At 41.6% G+C, this 17,904-nt stretch overlaps 1 protein-coding gene and 1 long non-coding RNA gene across 2 annotated transcripts in view; both read right to left on the bottom strand.

Moving 5' to 3' along the window:
- Positions 1–3,339, bottom strand: part of LOC116703584 (paralemmin-2) — a 10,800-nt gene extending 7,461 nt beyond the window's left edge. The window contains exon 1 of the mRNA XM_032538375.1: positions 3,158–3,339. The gene's annotated coding sequence lies outside the window, so the exon portion shown is untranslated. The remainder of the gene's footprint in view (positions 1–3,157) is intronic.
- Positions 3,340–8,005: 4,666 nt separating this feature from the next.
- LOC116703198 (uncharacterized) lies at positions 8,006–9,016 on the bottom strand. The gene is made up of 3 exons (XR_004335372.1): positions 9,004–9,016; positions 8,460–8,469; positions 8,006–8,143 (listed from the first exon to the last, which is right to left on the bottom strand). It is a non-coding gene; the product is annotated as an uncharacterized LOC116703198 (long non-coding RNA).
- Between the last annotated feature and the right edge of the window lie 8,888 nt (positions 9,017–17,904).

The following is a 17,904-nucleotide window of genomic DNA, read 5'->3' as shown; positions in this document are numbered from 1 at the left end:
AAAAAAGTAAAATTACAGTAGTTTACTGTACTATTTGCAGCACTATAGTGGCTATATTGTGATTTAATCTTACAGTAATACTTGGACTACTGTGATGTTGTCATGTCGACATGGTTGACAAACCCTCATGTTGTCCTTTGGTCAAATTTGACCCGTTTTCAAGTTTTTGATTGCAGAAAATATAGGGACGGGACAAAGGATCGGAAGAGCATGAAAAATAAGGAAAAAACTGCTAAAAACATCTGTGTAAACATTGAAAAAGTTCCAAAAATGTCAGGAAAAAGCCATAAAAATTGTGCTGCTTTCTACTGTAAAATAATTCATACAAACTTTAGAAAAAGCGCAAAAAACGACAAAAATAATGACAAAAACATTGAAAAAGTCACAAAAACGTCAGGAAAAACCATAAAATTGTGAAAACGGTGACAAAGAAAAACACAAAAAGTTTTCGGGGAAGACAACACAAGGGTTAACACAAGTGTAATACTTAGACTACTGTGATTTTGTCATGTCAACAAGGTTGTAATGTAACTTTACAGCTTTCTACTGTAAAATCATTCATACAAACTTTAGAAAAAGCGCAAAAAACGTCAAAAATAATTACGAAAACATTGAAAAAGTGCCAAAAACGTCAGGAAAAAGCCATAAAAATTGTGAAAACAGTGACAAAAAAACCCACAAAAGTTTTTGGGGGAAGACAACACAAGGGTTAACACAACTGTGATACTTAGACTACTGTGATTTTGTCAAGTCAACAAGGTTGCAATTTAACTTTACAGCTTTCTACTGTAAAATCATACATTCAAACTTTAGAAAAAGCGCAAAAAACATAAAAAAGTAATGAGGAAAACATTGAAAAAGTGCCAAAAACGTCAGGAAAAACCATAAAATTGTGTAAACGGTGACAAAGAAAAACACAAAAAGTTTTTGGGGAAGACAACACAAGGGTTAACACAAGTGTGATACTTAGACTACTGTGATTTTGTCATGTCAACAAGGTTGTAATGTAACTTTACAGCTTTCTACTGTAAAATCATTCATACAAACTTTAGAAAAAGCGCAAAAAACATCAAAAATAATTACGAAAACATTGAAAAAGTCACAAAAACGTCAGGAAAAACCATAAAATTGTGTAAACGGTAACAAAGAAAAACACAAAGTTTTTGGGGAAGACAACACAAGGGTTAACACAAGTGTAATACTTAGACTACTGTGATTTTGTCATGTTGACAAGGTTGTAATGTAACTTTACAGCTTTCTACTGTAAAATCATACATTCAAACTTTAGAAAAAGCGCAAAAAACGTCAAAAATAATTACGAAAACATTGAAAAAGTCACAAAAACGTCAGGAAAAAGCCATAAAAATTGTGAAAACAGTGACAAAAAAAACCACAAAAGTTTTTGGGGGAAGACAACACAAGGGTTAACACAACTGTGATACTTAGACTACTGTGATTTTGTCAAGTCAACAAGGTTGCAATTTAACTTTACAGCTTTCTACTGTAAAATCATACATTCAAACTTTAGAAAAAGCGCAAAAAACATAAAAAAGTAATGAGGAAAACATTGAAAAAGTGCCAAAAACGTCAGGAAAAACCATAAAATTGTGAAAACAGTGACAAAAAAACCCACAAAAGTTTTTGGGGAAGACAACACAAGGGTTAACACAAGTGTAATACTTAGACTACTGTGATTTTGTCATGTCAACAAGGTTGTAATGTAACTTTACAGCTTTCTACTGTAAAATCATTCATACAAACTTTAGAAAAAGCGCAAAAAACGTCAAAAATAATTACGAAAACATTGAAAAAGTGCCAAAAACGTCAGGAAAAACCATAAAATTGTGAAAACAGTGACAAAAAAACCCACAAAAGTTTTTGGGGGAAGACAACACAAGGGTTAACACAACTGTGATACTTAGACTACTGTGATTTTGTCAAGTCAACAAGGTTGCAATTTAACTTTACAGCTTTCTACTGTAAAATCATACATTCAAACTTTAGAAAAAGCGCAAAAAACATAAAAAAGTAATGAGGAAAACATTGAAAAAGTGCCAAAAACGTCAGGAAAAACCATAAAATTGTGTAAACGGTGACAAAGAAAAACACAAAAAGTTTTCGGGGAAGACAACACAAGGGTTAACACAAGTGTAATACTTAGACTACTGTGATTTTGTCATGTTGACAAGGTTGTAAGTAACTTTACAGCTTTCTACTGTAAAATCATTCATACAAACTTTAGAAAAGCGCAAAAAAACATCAAAAATAATTACGAAAACATTGAAAAAGTCACAAAAACGTCAGGAAAAACCATAAAATTGTGTAAACGGTAACAAAGAAAAACACAAAGTTTTTGGGGAAGACAACACAAGGGTTAACACAAGTGTAATACTTAGACTACTGTGATTTTGTCATGTTGACAAGGTTGTAATGTAACTTTACAGCTTTCTACTGTAAAATCATACATTCAAACTTTAGAAAAAGCGCAAAAAAACGTCAAAATAATTACGAAAACATTGAAAAAGTCACAAAAACGTCAGGAAAAAGCCATAAAAATTGTGAAAACAGTGACAAAAAAAACCACAAAAGTTTTTGGGGGAAGACAACACAAGGGTTAACACAACTGTGATACTTAGACTACTGTGATTTTGTCAAGTCAACAAGGTTGCAATTTAACTTTACAGCTTTCTACTGTAAAATCATACATTCAAACTTTAGAAAAAGCGCAAAAAACATAAAAAAGTAATGAGGAAAACATTGAAAAAGTGCCAAAAACGTCAGGGAAAACCATAAAATTGTGTAAACTGTGACAAAGAAAAACACAAAAAGTTTTTGGGGAAGACAACACAAGGGTTAACACAACTGTAATACTTAGACTTCTGTGATTTTGTGATGTCAACAAGGTTGCAATTTAACTTTACAGCATTCTACTGTAAAATCATGCATACAAACTTTAGAATAAGTGCAAAAAACATAAAAAATAATGACGAAAACATTGAAAAAGTCACTAAAACATCAGGAAAAAGCCCTTAAATTTGTGACAAAAGTGACCAAAACATTGACAAAAAAAACCCACAAAATCGTTTTTCGGGCAAGACAACACACCGAAAACAAAAAGAAGTTATTACATTGGTTTAGGAGTTGTATCCATACTTACCCTCACTTTTAAGGACTCTGGTGTAAGTTCTCTCAGCAACAAAAGCCCCAAAAACAGCTCATCGTGAAGTAGAACCACTGCAGCTGCAGAGAGAACTAATGTCGGTGGGTTACACCCGCTTTTAATTTTCTTTAGTTACACCCCTCTGCAGTCACGGTCCCAGAAGACAAGGTCTTCTTCTGTATGAAAGCAGAGAACCGAGAGGGGGGGGGGGGGGGGGGGGGGGGGTTATATTTAGGAGCAGGGCCGTCAGATTAAAGCTGGGAGCTGCAGCTGGCGGAGGGCTGGGATGCCGGGGGACATAGTTCAGTGACGCAGCACATTGTTGGCGTGCTGACGCTCCTCTGCACCGCGGACAGGCCCCGGAGGCCCCTCACCGGGACCCTCTTCAGGCTCCTCACCAGGACCCCCTCCGGGCCCCTCACCAGGACCCTCACCGGGACCCTCTACAGTCACTTTGGTTTAACATGACAGAGAGAGAGAGAGAGAGACAAGGAGACAGAGAGACAGAGAGAGAGACAGAGAGACAGAGAGACAGAGAGAGAGAGAGAGAGAGAGAGAGACAGAGAGACAGAGAGAGAGAGAGACAGGAGAGAGAGAGAGAGAGAGAGAGAGAGAGAGAGAGAGAGGGTCAACCAGGCTCCACTCGGGCCCTCCAACCTTTCAGTAACTATTGGCCGCCATGTTAACCGGGGGACGTCTCTCTCTCTTTCTCTCTCTCTCTCTCTCTCTCTCTCTCTCTCTGTCTCTCTCTCTCTCTGTCTCTCTGTCTCTCTCTCTCTCTCTCTCTGTCTCTCTGTCTCTCTCTCTCTCTCTCTCTCTCTCTGTCTCTCTCTCTCTCTCTCTCTCTCTCCAGGCAGCGCCGGTCAAGCGAGACGTTCCACCAAAGAGACAACATGGCGCGGGGACATTATTTTGACACGGGGCGAAAGGTCAAGTTGGTTTTAGGGCAGAGCTACAACGACAGGACAGAAAGCAAAAGTGAAGACACAAAAAAATGGAAATTCTTCATTTGCATCTGGTTTTTGGGGTTGATTTGGTTGGTTTTCAGTCCCTCATTCTCTTTCTTTCTTTCTTTCTTTCTTGATCGGATGGAAAACAGTGACTGTGTCTACATGTGCTACACAAATTATCTATCTATCTATAGATCTATCTATCTATCTATCTATAAATCTATCATCCATCCATTCTATCTATCTATCTATTCCCACAGCTTAGTTCTTAACCCTGTGAGTAAAAACAAAAGCAGAAGAAAACGAAATGAAAATGAAAAAGAGAAACAACAGAAGCCAGTGAACCGATGTGTTACCGTTGTTATCTGTTCTCGTTCCTCTCCTCCACAGTCACTAGGACATCTGAAGTAACGCTGCGTGGCTCATAATCCTGGAAGAGACTTCCTGGGTGCACATGACATCAAAGCATCGTCTCTTTGAAGTCAGCGAGCTCAAAAAGCCTTTGAGACGTAGAATAATTAATTAATTAATTAATTAACCATTAATGACTGGTGGTTAATCACCAGAGATAAGATCTGCTCCCGGCTGCTGCTGAGTCAACGATGCGCCAACTTCAAAAAGACATAACTTCAAATCTCCGTTTCCTGAGAACTGGACCTGGTTCTGTAACCAAGGTGATGAAGTTCTGCAGTGTTTCCGATAACTGTATTAACGCCTGGACACAAAGCCAACTTGGGAAAAAGGGGACGGGGCTAGGTCGATTTTTGGAACGCAACACCCATTGGCAAATGGCCCATTTAGCTGTGATTTTTTATTCAATTCAATTTTATTTATACAGCGCGAAATCACAAAATTTATCGCACATCGCTTTTTTTTTTTTATAAAAGAGCAGGTCTAGAGATATGCAGAGTTGTAGCAGAGGGTGTGGAGCAGGGACACGGAGGCAGCAGGTGACTCCAACCACAGATCCAGAACCAGAACCACCTGCAGGAAGCGCTAGGAGGAGAGAGAGAGGGGCGAGAGAGCACAAGACTCTGGGAAAGGGAAGAAGTCGAGTTAGTAACATGCATTAATGGGATGAGGTTGCATCCAGATGGAGAGAAGGAGGAAGACAGAGGAGAGGGGCGAGAGAGCACAAGACTCTGGGAATGGGAAGAAGTCGAGTTAGTAACATGCATTAATGGGATGAGTTTGCATATAGATGGAGAGAAGGAGGAAGAGAGGGGAGGAGGGCGAGAGAGCACAAGACTCTGGGAAAGGGAAGAAGTTGAGTTAGTAACATGCATTAATGGGATGAGGTTGCATATAGATGGAGAGAAGGAGGAAGAGAGAGGAGGAGGGCGAGAGAGCACAAGACTCTGGGAAAGGGAAGAAGTTGAGTTAGTAACATGCATTAATGGGATGAGGTTGCATATAGATGGAGAGAAGGAGGAAGAGAGAGGAGGAGGGCGAGAGAGCACAAGACTCTGGGAAAGGGAAGAAGTTGAGTTAGTAACATGCATTAATGGGATGAGGTTGCATACAGATGGAGAGAAGGAGGAGGAGAGAGGAGAGGGGCGAGAGAGCACAAGACTCTGGGAATGGGAAGAAGTCGAGTTAGTAACATGCATTAATGGGATGAGTTTGCATATAGATGGAGAGAAGGAGGAAGAGAGGGGAGGAGGGCGAGAGAGCACAAGACTCTGGGAAAGGGAAGAAGTTGAGTTAGTAACATGCATTAATGGGATGAGGTTGCATATAGATGGAGAGAAGGAGGAAGAGAGAGGAGAGGGGCGAGAGAGCACAAGACTCTTGGAAAGGGAAGAAGTCGAGTTAGACTGAAAGGGCCCATGGCATGAAAATGTCACTTTATGAGGTTTTTTAACAGTAACATGCGTCCCCCCCAGCCTGCCTATGGCCCCCCAGTGACTATAAATGGTGATAGGTGTAAACCGAGTCCTGGGTATCCTGCTCAGCCTTTGAGAAATTGAAAGCTGGACTAGCGCAGGTTAGAGCGCCAACACAGAGACAGAGGACGGGGACGGACATCGGGCGCAATCCCGAAAATGGAACGTTGTCGGTATAGACTACTTCGTCATGACCAGAAGAGAAGCTGCTTCTGTTGTACTTTTCAAACCAAAAGCCTACATTGCCTCGGCTCCTGTTTACCACTGATGCTCAAACGCTTCACACCCTCTCTTGTCACTTCTCCGCAGACCTGCACTGACAGGAAGTGACAGCTGTAAAAGGCCATTTCCAGCCCACTCGGAGGACAGAAGGCTGGGGACGATAAAGCCGCCTCTTCTGTGAGTAATGCAGACTTTGAAATCCATGCGTCTGCTTTTCCTTTGACTTGCACAAAATGCTTCTCTCAAGCTGCGGATAAGTCCTGACTGGGCACCAACATGGCCAGAGAGGCATTTTAAATGTCAAATTATCCACCATTTATTTACCCACCTTGCAATTTACATGAACGTCTAAAAGTTCCAGAGGAGGAAGGCAAATCATCATATTTCTTGATTACTACTACTACTATTATATTAATAATTATTAAAGGGTAACTACCTTGTTTTCAACCCTATTTTCCTATGATTTGGTGTCTAAGTGACTGATGGGAACAACAATCTTTGACACTGGTCCAGTATTAAGTGAGATCTGCAGTCGGTGGGGAAACAAGCTGCAATGTAAGTTAATAGGATGATTGTCCAGTTTGTATTTGCCTTCACAAAAGTGCCCGTTTTGCTGCTGACAAGCTCTGATTTTTAATTTTAAGTCTGACAACATTATGGAAATGATTTCTAAGGAGGTCGATCTTTCTGTTAAAGAGTAAGATCCTTGAAAAACATCCGCAAAATTGCCTTTGCTAAACGCACCAGAGTCCATGTAAATAAACAGTGATTTTAGCATCATGACACATGCTTCATTCAAAGTCGACAGAAACAAAATAAAACTAAGAAAAGATGTTTTGGGTCGTCTTTCCACTTTTCCAATCATCAAAACTCTAGTTTTTGTTGAAATAAACACATATTTTACCGATTTACATGTGAAATATGTCGGCTCTGCACAAGCTAAAAGTGCTATTTTTTTAAATGGAGTCTGGTGGGTTTAGCACTAGCTACTTCCGATCTGTTTCTGGTTGAACAGAAAGGTCTTAAAGAGGTTTTAAAGGTCTGTCTCTGAGGGGATCCTCTCCATAATGTTGTCTGTTGTCTTGTAGTTCTCAAGTGCAGGACCAACAGACTCAAGGGCTCCTTCGTCCCTCATGGCATCAGACTGTACAAATCTATCAATCTAATCCATCCATTCTATCTATCTATCTATTGCACTTATCTATCTATCTATCTATCTATCTATCTATCTATCTATCTATCTATCTATTCACCCATCTTTCTATCTATCTATCTATCTATCTATCTATCTATCTATTCACCTATCTATCTATCTTGTCTATCTATCTATCTATCTACATCTATCTATCTATCTATCTATTCACCTATCTTTCTTTCTATTTTCTATCTATCTATCTATCTATCTATCTATCTATCTATCTATTTTCTATCACCATCCATCCATCTATCTTCCCAGCAGGGGGAGCACTACCCTGTGCAGCCGTCAGCGTTTCACCTCCTCCCTTCTTCTAAACAACACAACAGCGAAATATGAAATGTGCTGAGTACATTTCTAGCTCTCCCTGTCCCCCCCCCATCTCCCCCCCCCCCCCCCATCTCTCCCCCCCCCCCCCCAGGGCACACTAAAACTTTCTCAGAGCACTCCTCAGTGTTCATGCTTCGAGGCTCTGATGCTCTCTCTCTGTTTCTGCTACAAGACAGTGAGTATTATCTAGACTGTGTCTGAAATCCTGCGCTGGGGCCAAATCAAAAAAACCACGCACACACTTATAAGTCTTGAAGAGTTTTTTTGGGGATTGTGCAAAAAATCTGTAATTATGCGGCACGTTTTCTTAAAAATGCGATGGAATCTGCGGGATATTTTTGCAATTTTACGCGATGAAATTGGGGGAACTTACAAAAATTGCGGTTTGATGAAAAAGAGACTGTGTTTGTCTTTGCGTAATTACGTCACTTCATGGCGTTCTTGTGTGACGCAAACGCAACATTTTTCAACTTTCTGTTAATATATATGTAACTTTTTTTTGCAACGGAATTGCAGGGATTATAAAATCATGCAAGCCCGCTTTATTTTGGACGGAAATTGGCAATTTATGCGGCGAAAGTGCGGCGTGTTTAAAAAAATGCAGCTCCCCCGCATAAATATGCAGACATTGGGTGATTATGCGTTGGACTATGCAATCGCATAATCACGTTTTTCTGGAGGGACTGACTTATGGCTACAGCTAGAAGACTCTGAACAGACTAAAGTCTGAGACCATCTAGAGACAATCAGCTCCTGCGCTGCCCTCTGATGCTCCGAAATGGACGTTGGAGGCAACAGAAGCATCGCTGCACCTGACGCAGTTAACACTCCACCTGACAGCCGCTATGTTAGCCTACCGTTAGCTAGCAGCTGGATTAAACGAGGTTAAAATGCTGAGAGAGCGCCAAAGAATACCCAAAAACGTTGCATGGTTGCAAATATATACTATATCCAAGTAGTTGCTTTTTTCGAAAATGGGTTTTCCCAGGGTCGCCAGTCAAAGCTTGTCTTTGAGTCACCTGAACACAACGAGATGTTCTGATTGCAAAGTCCCCAGCTTTGCTGTCACATGTCCACGTGTCTTCACTTTCAGAAGTTTCAAAGTCCTCTCGGCTTTAGTCATCCATCTTGTATTCGCTTTCCGTTGCTATGGGCTTGCAATTTCTCTCCACGGGACATTTCCCTCCTGATGTAGGAAATCAAACGAGCCGCTGCGTCCTACACACCACGATCACCCACATTCTTCAGAAGGAACCGCACGATTCCCCCAAATGTGCACACACTGATCCACCCACGCAGTCAGCAGGGGCCAGAGGGGCGTGGCGGGATGGCACTTAACCAGCTCAGAGCAACAGCGGATAGACGTGACACACACACACACACACACATGCACACACACACGCACACACACACACACACACACACACACATACACACACATGCAGCTCCGTTGCTGTCCTCCCACACTTCAGATTGAGCTCTGTCTTACTCTTTCTGGCAGCACTGCTTCATTCTTGTTTATCCAACATGGGACGTTGACTGCTGGAGGCCCAAACACACACACACACACACACACACACACACACACACACCACATGCACACACACATACATACTGTATGCCACTCAGAGGAATGTGATCTGTGAAGACATGTGTGTGTATGGCGTTGTGCTGCAGGCTGCCTGTGAGTTAAACCCACATCCCGTACAGCAGCATGGCTCCAGGTAGAGAGAGAGATGACAGCAGGGATGGAACCATACACTTAATTTAATTTGATTTATTTGATTAGAACAACAACAATGTTACATTTATGGGATATTTAGGGGAAAAAAGGACATGATGTTGTGTGTTGTGAGCGTTTTAAAGACTGTATTCTCTGATTTATAGACACCTCATCGCAATGGAAGTCTGAGGGAAACGTCTGTTTGGAAAAATGCCTGTTTTTCACATGACGGGCCGCGATTTGTTTTTGTTTTTTTGTGCAGGATGTTAGGGGGAAGACTCATGAATATTCATTAGGGAACTCATGTATTCATTAGGGAACAAAGCTGGTTGGGTTTCTGTAAATAATATCACAGAGTAGGATCTAGACCAGCTCTTTTATGAAAAGTGCTGTGAGATAACTGTTGTTGTTGATTGGGTGCTATTTCAATAAAATTTAATTGAATTTAAAAACCCTGAGTGGCTGGTCCTTGTTTCCTGCTCTGGTTGGGATGGTTAGGTTAAGGCAGGAGGAGCGGGATTGGTTATGGTTCGGGTCAGGATGTCATGGCGAGCCAACCAGGGAGGAGTCCTCCCCTACCATCCTGGAGTTGTAATTCCACAGTTTGGCCGCTTGGCATGATGCAGACAAATGACTAAAAACTATTCTTTTGTTTGTAAAAACTAACAAATGTGTCTTCTTATTGTAGGTCCTCCGTCCATCCATCCATCCATCTTCAGCCGCTTATCCGGTATCGGGACTAGGGGGCAGCAGCTCCAGCAGGGGACCCCAAACTTCCCTTTCCCGAGCCACATCAACCAGCTCCGACTGGGGGGTCCCGAGGCGTTCCCAGCCCAGGTTGGAGATATAATCCCTCCACCTAGTCCTGGGTCTTCCCCAAGGCCTCCTCCCAGCTGGAAGTCCCTCCATCTAGTCCTGGTCTTCCCCGAGACCTCCTCCCAGCTGGACGTCCCTCCACCTAGTCCTGGGTCTTCCCTGAGGCCTCCTCCCAGCTGGACGTCCCTCCATCTAGTCCTGGTCTTCCCCGAGACGTCCTCCCAGCTGGACGTCCCTCCACCTAGTCCTGGGTCTTCCCCGAGGCCTCCTCCCAGCTGGAAGTCCCTCCATCTAGTCCTGGTCTTCCCCGAGGTCTCCTCCCAGCTGGACGTCCCTCCACCTAGTCCTGGGTCTTCCCCGAGGCCTCCTCCCAGCCGGACGTCCCTCCACCTAGTCCTGGGTCTTCCCCGAGGTCTCCTCCCAGCTGGACGTCCCTCCACCTAGTCCTGGGTCTTCCCCGAGGTTTCCTCCCAGCTGGACGTCCCAAAAAGTTGACATATTCCAGTCTGTGATTATCATCAACATCCATTCCTTTAATTTTAGTCTCAATAATTCCTAATTTCTGCTTTTCTAACTCAAACATTAGGTATAATTTCCTATAAATGAGGTTTATTGACCATAAATTCCAAAAATAACTGTAAAAATAAAGTTAATACAGCATTACGTAGTGTTGAAAACATCCAAAAAAAGTGACAAACATGGAAAAAAGCATCAAAAGTGTTGAAAAATGGGACCAAAACGTGAGAAAAAGTTAAAAACATCGATAAAAATCCTCAACAAAAGTGTTGATTTTCAGACACCTCCATACGCAGATACCAGCTCAGTACAGATACACTCAAAATATGTATTTTCTTTCTTATTTGGATTATTAGAAATACAACCCGTTATCTATTTAGCATCCGCTGGCAGTAAAATAAAAAAAGAGGGCAAACTATTTTGGGCAAAAGCGGAGATATTTCTGGATCCTGGTGATGCTCTTTCTTTAAATAGGCCTCCGTGTCGCTGCTCCTCAGATCACTGCATACTTCCACTCCATTTATATTTCCGCTTCACTTAATCCTGCTTAAGGATGGAAGACAACGCACCCCTCAGCGTGTTATTAGAGCCTTAACTACTCGGCCACGCGGGCTCTTAACCTGGGGAAACCCGGGATCCATTTAAGAAAAACCATCTCCCTCTCTGGCCCTGAGCTCATTAAAACAGACAGAGAGCTGCAAACTGGCCCGACCCATTCATTGGATCCAGACTTGGTTTAACCCATGTATGGTATTCGGGTCAAATTCAGATTTTTTATTCAACATTTTCTTCATTTTTGCAACATACCATCAGTATATGTACACATCCCGAACACCAATATATCACCACTAGTTTTACACGAATTTCTTTTTTCGAATTCACGGTCAGGAAACCTAATTTGTGTGACATTACATAAGCTTTGTCAAAGTGTTTTTTGGGGAAATAAAACGCCACAAAATTCAATAAAGTAGTGAACTGATCCTTCAGCGTTTTATGGAACCATCCGTGTAATATTGGGACAATTTGGATGAAAGAATCCCACATTTATGATGTAGAAACTTTTTTTTAAAAAAAGGGGGAAATTATACCCCAGGACAACAGGAGGGTTAAATTAAATTGGTAGAAATGTACATTACAATACACTTTAATGCACATTATATAAAAGGAAGTTAGGAGATTATCCACACTAATTTTTCCCGTCTTTATTTGTCCGTGTGGACACTATCAGAGACCCGGCTTCTGATTAAATACCGGTCTTTATTTGAGGATTTGCGCTAGACAACTGCGTTTTAATAAGAGCCGTACTTCCTATCATATGTGCTATTTGATTAAAGGCTCTACTCCCTCTATGGATATATATCACTGAATGGTTGTTTCTGCCAAATTCGACAGCTTCAGTAGCATTTTAGCAGGCCGCAAATGAGCCAAGAACTCAAATAAATCCTTGAAATAACAGAAAAAGTAAAAACTCAGTTTTCTTGTTATTTCAAATGTTATTTCTCATTCTCTCAGATGAAGCCGCCACATTTAGTAATTCTGACGCTTTTTTCAAAGCTTCTCATTTTCTTTTTGCCGCTTTTCTTACACAACACTTTCACTTTTGAAGCTTTTTTTGAGGCTTTTGACGCTCCCTCATCCAGGTTCCTACTGGGGAAATGCAGACGGAGAAACGGCCTCCACGGCCGCCAAAAGTCGCCGGAGCACAGATAAAAGTCCCACAATGCAATCTGGCTATAAACAAACACAAATACAACTGTGAATCACTTTCTGTGGACAATGTCTGTTAGAAAACACACAGTCACACAACTGTAAATAAACAGAAATTTCTTAGAGTGTAGCTATAGCGCACGCCGCGGTTCCTCAGAACCAGAATCGATATATTTAGGCGGATATCGCAAAGAAAATCATCATTTTGGTATCAGCCAGGACAACAACTATGAAACACAACTCTCAGTATGGCTTTAAAAAATCACTTAAGACATATTTACTTCAAAGGAATTAAATATTTAAAATAAAATGAGTTGGTACGGGGCTTTTGTTTTGTTATTGTATTTCTCAAAATAGATTAATCTATATTCGGAGTAGTGTCTTTTGTTTAATTTCTTCTATTAATTGTGTTAACTGTAAGATTTACTTATGATTTGTATTTTCAAAATGTATGTTTGTGTGTGTGTGTAATGAAATGTTATAATGAGTATTGTCAAGGAAAGATTGTAGGACCCGAGGAAGAAGAGCTTTTAATGAATGCTGAAGCTAATGGGGATCCTAATAAACCACAAACAAACAAACACACAACCGAGTCCAGTTTGACAAAACCATCGCAGCGAGTTTTACCAAAGTAGTGCTAAATGTCTGCAGGAAACAACATGTTCTCATTTAGCTTCTTTCTTTCTCTGAAAAGCCCCACACGTCAGAGATCTGGGTGTTATAAGAGATCTGGGTGTTATTAGAGATCTGGGTGTTATTAGAGATCTGGGTGTTATTAGAGAGATCTGGGTGTTATTAGAGATCCGGGTGTTATTAGAGATCTGGGTGTTATTAGAGATCTGGGTGTTATTAGAGAGATCTGGGTGTTATTAGAGATCCGGGTGTTATTAGAGATCTGGGTGTTATTAGAGATCTGGGTGTTATTAGAGAGATCTGGGTGTTATTAGAGATCCGGGTGTTATTAGAGATCTGGGTGTTATTAGAGAGATCTGGGTGTTATTAGAGATCTGGGTGTTATTAGAGATCTGGGTGTTATTAGAGATCTGGGTGTTATTAGAGAGATCTGGGTGTTATTTGAGATCTGGGTGTTATTAGAGATCCGGGTGTTATTAGAGAGATCTGGGTGTTATTAGAGATCTGGGTGTTATTAGAGAGATCTGGGTGTTATTAGAGATCCGGGTGTTATTAGAGATCTGGGTGTTATTAGAGATCTGGGTGTTATTAGAGATCTGGGTGTTATTAGAGATCTGGGTGTTATTAGAGATCTGGGTGTTATTAGAGATCTGGGTGTTATTAGAGAGATCTGGGTGTTATTAGAGATCTGGGTGTTATTAGAGATCTGGGTGTTATTAGAGATCTGGGTGTTATTAGAGATCTGGGTGTTATTAGAGAGATCTGGGTGTTATTAGAGATCTGGGTGTTATTAGAGAGAAACTTGGGGGGGTTTTTAGAGAACTGGGGGGATTAGAGAGATCCGGGGGTTTTTTAGAGATCCGGGTTTTAGGGGGATAAGGGGTGTTATTAGGAAATTTGGGGGGTTATTAGAGATTCTGGGTTGTTATTGGGGTCTGGGGGTTTTTAGAGATTGGGGGGTTTTTAGAGAGATTTGGGGTTTAAAAGATCTGGGTGTTATTGAGAGATCGGGGGGGGTTTTTAGAGAAGGGTGTTTTAGAGGTCTGGGTGTTTTAGGATTTCCCGGGGGTTATAGAGATCGGGTGTTATTTGAGATCGGGTGTTATTAGGGGACTGGGGGGGTTTTTAGGATCTGGGTGGTTTTTGAGAGGGATTGGGTGTTATTAGAGATTGGGGGTTAAATTTGAGAAACGGGGGTTTTTAGAGGAGGGGGTTAAGAGATCCGGGGGTTTTTAGAGATCTGGGTTTTTTATTAAAAGAGAAGGGGTGTTAATTTTAGATCGGGGGGTTTTTTAGAGACGGGTGTTTTTAGAGAAGTTTGGGGGGTTATTAGAGATTTGGGGGTTTATTTGAGATCTGGGTGTTTTAGAGACCGGGTATTTTGAGGGTTGGGGGGGTTTTGAGAGATTTGGGGGTTTTTAGAGGGTTGGGGTTAGAGATTTGGGTTTTTATTTGAGATTCGGGGTTTTTAGAGAGATCTGGGTTTTTATTAGGATCTGGTGGTTTTTTAGAAAATTTGGGTGTTATTAGAGAGATTGGGGGGGGTTAGAATGGGGGTTATTGAGATTGGGTTTTTAGAGATCGGGGGTTATTTGAGATTTGGGTGTTTTAGGAGATCTGGGGTTAGAGGACCCGGGGGTTATTAGAGGGGGGTTTAGAATTGGGGTTATTAGAAGGGGGTCTGGGTGGGATTAGAGATCCGGGGTTTTTTGGGGGTTATTAAGATCGGGGGTTTTTTTTTAAAATCTGGGGTTTTTTAAAAGATTTTGGGGGTTTTAGGGGATCGGGGTTTTAGAGTCCCGGGGGTTTTTAGAGATCGGGGTTTTATTAGATCCGGGTTTTTATTTGGAAAATCGGGTGTTTTTTAAAGGGTCTGGGGGGTTTTTAGGAAAATTGGGGGTTATTAGGGGATTGGGGTTAAGGATTGGGGGTTTTTAAAAGAAACTGGGTGTTATTTGGAGATCTGGGTTTTAGAGAATTTGGGTGTTTGGCCCGGGGGTTTTGGGGGGGGAAAGAGTTTTGGGGGGTTCTTGGACGGGTGGTTTTAGAGAAACGGGGGGTTTATTAGGATTTTGGGTTTTTATTAGAGGATCTGGGGGTTTTTAGAGGTCCGGGGGGTTATTAGAGACCCGGGGGGGTTTTTAGAGATCCGGGGGGGTTATTTGAAAATCGGGGGGTATTAAAAGATCTGGGTTTTAATTAAAAGGGTCGGGGTGTTATTGAGATCTGGGTGTTTTTAGAGACCGGGTGTTATTTGAGAAACCGGGGGGTTTTTAGAGATCTGGGGTTTTGGGGGGTTTTTGAGATCTGGGGGTTATTAGGTTCTTTGGGTGTTTTTAGGGGAAAAGGGGGGTTACGGGTTTCCCGAGCCCCGCACTAAAAACAACACCTGCCCGGTTTAGGATCCATGGCTTGTGACCGGCTGGGGCGGGTCTGACGCAAATTTTAACATTTAAAGAGTGGACCGGTGTCCAGAACGCCCGGATTTATGGCAGCACGCTGGAAAAACCGACGGGCGGCCCCCCCCCCCCCCCCCCCACCCCCCTTTATAATGGGTCGCCTGGGTGGGGGGGAAGGGGGGGGTAAAGGGTCCCCGGGACAAGAGGTCAAAATTATGCAGAGAGGAGAGCGGGTGGGAAAACCCAAAAAAAAGGGTAAATGTAGGAAGGGGGCAAAGGGGGCTGGGGAAGAGACAGAGGGGCGAGGGGGGAAAAGGATAAATTTCACGGCTGAAACCCTAGCCTTTTTTCTTTTTGAAGAGTTAAAAACGCGAACCCCTTCACCCAAAAAACCCAACCCGGGCGGAGGTTTGGTTTCCAAAACCCCCCAAAGTCACGGAGTGATTTAAGGACCCGGGGACTCGGGGCAAACTCACTGTTTTCGCCGTTGGCAGGCCCGGGGAGCTTTTAAATTTGGTTTTTTGTCGCGTGCCCGCCGGGCCCCTGGTCCTCTTGAACCATTTTTAAACCACATGGGTGGACACACAGCCCGGGAGGTTTAAAAGTGGTAAAGGACAGAAAGAGGTGGGGAGGGAGAGGAAAGGGGGGGTTTTAGGGTCGAATTTCAAAATTTTTGGAGCTAAAACCTGGGTCCTTTTCAGGGTTCCCCCAATTTTTTGTATAAATCTTTGGGGTGGGGAGTGTTTAAAACCCTTTTATTTAAAAGGGTAAAAATTTGGACAAAAAAACAGAGTCAACCTAAAACGGCCTTTCCCCCCAAAATTTTTGGGTCTTGGGCTCGGGACCCCTTTTTTCACACAAAGGGGGGGAGGGGGGGGGGGGGTCTCCCGGGGCACAGTGAGGGGGTGTGTGTGTTTGGGGCTTTTCGTTTGGTTCGTTTGGGAAAGTAACTGAGGTTTGTGGGCCCTTAGTTCAGGGAAAAAAATCCCGGGGGGTGAAAGTGGGGGGTGGAACCAGGTTGGGAAATTTTTCCTACCCAATTTAAGTTGCTTCTGAAAACATTAGGAGGTGGGTTATGAAAAATGTAGCAGAAATTTTTTATTTTAAAAAGGAAAATTGCAAAAAAACCCTTTAAGTAAAAACCAAAAAACAACCCCAAAAAAAATTTTTGCAACAAAACAACGCATGACCCAAAAGTTTTTCATTAAAGGGGGAAATAAGGGTTTACCTTTTTTAAGGAAAGTTTAATGCAAAAACCCCCCCATGTTTAAGCACTATAGCATTTAAAATTTCCCAAAAAAATCCGTCGGGAGTGTAATGTAAATTTTTCGAGGGAAAAAGTCGGCTCCCTTTTTGCCCCAAAAAAGAACCAAAGGGCGGGGGGAAACGAGGAAGGGTGGAAAAAGAGGGCGGGTTTAATTTAGGGGGAGGCCCCGAAGTCACCCCTCGCAGACCTAAATTACAGAAAAAACCCCCCCGCCCCCGGGTTTAATCACAGGGTTTTTAAAATGGCTGGCCCCAAAACACCCTTTAGTGGAAATAACTTTAAATGAACCCGATCACCGGGGCCAGCAAAAATTTGAAAAAACACATAATTTTTAAAAGTGTTAAACTCAATTTGTATACTGACATGATTGGCTCTACATACTGATGGCAAGGACTATGTTACACGCACATTATATTCATAATATTCCATTATTCTGTTTTTTTGTTATATATGTATTTGTTATTATAAACGCTGAACTGGCTCGTCGCAATATGGTCGGCAAGGATCCTATTTAAAGTATGAACTTCATTACATGATGGCGAGATGAACAGAAATTCTAGTGTGTGAGTGTATGTATGCGTGTGTGTGTGTGTGTGTGTGTGGCGTGTGTGTGTGTGTACTGTATGTTGCTCGGCCCCATCTATATACTTGTTCAATTTATTACAGCCAATGAATGCCAAGTGTTAAGTTGGTCAGAATACAGCATGTACACTGAAAAAATGATACTTTGAACCAACCTAAAAAAATTGCTGTGATTTGTTACAGCAAATTTATTAATTTTACTAAAAACTGTATTTTTAATTAGTGAAAATTAATTTTTTTTATTTACTATCAATTAAAATATTTTTTTTGGCCAAGAAAAAAAGTTTTTTTTTTACTTTGATCCACCTTAAATCTTGTTTTGGCAAAACTTATTTTTTAATATAACTTCCAAGTTAATTTTACTTGGACTAAACTAATCAAAATTAAAACTATAATTTTGTAAAAGCAATTTTATTAACTTACTCTAGTTAAATTTCTTATTCAGTGCAAACTATATTTTTTTAATTGTACCATAATCAATAATTTTTTCTTTAGCACAAGAATAAAATTAACTTGAT

Source organism: Etheostoma spectabile, chromosome 15, assembly GCF_008692095.1.
Source record: "Etheostoma spectabile isolate EspeVRDwgs_2016 chromosome 15, UIUC_Espe_1.0, whole genome shotgun sequence".
Lineage (NCBI taxonomy): Eukaryota > Metazoa > Chordata > Actinopteri > Perciformes > Percidae > Etheostoma > Etheostoma spectabile.
The sequence above is the reverse complement of the archived record's forward strand: the minus strand, read 5'-3'. Positions and strand labels throughout refer to the sequence as shown.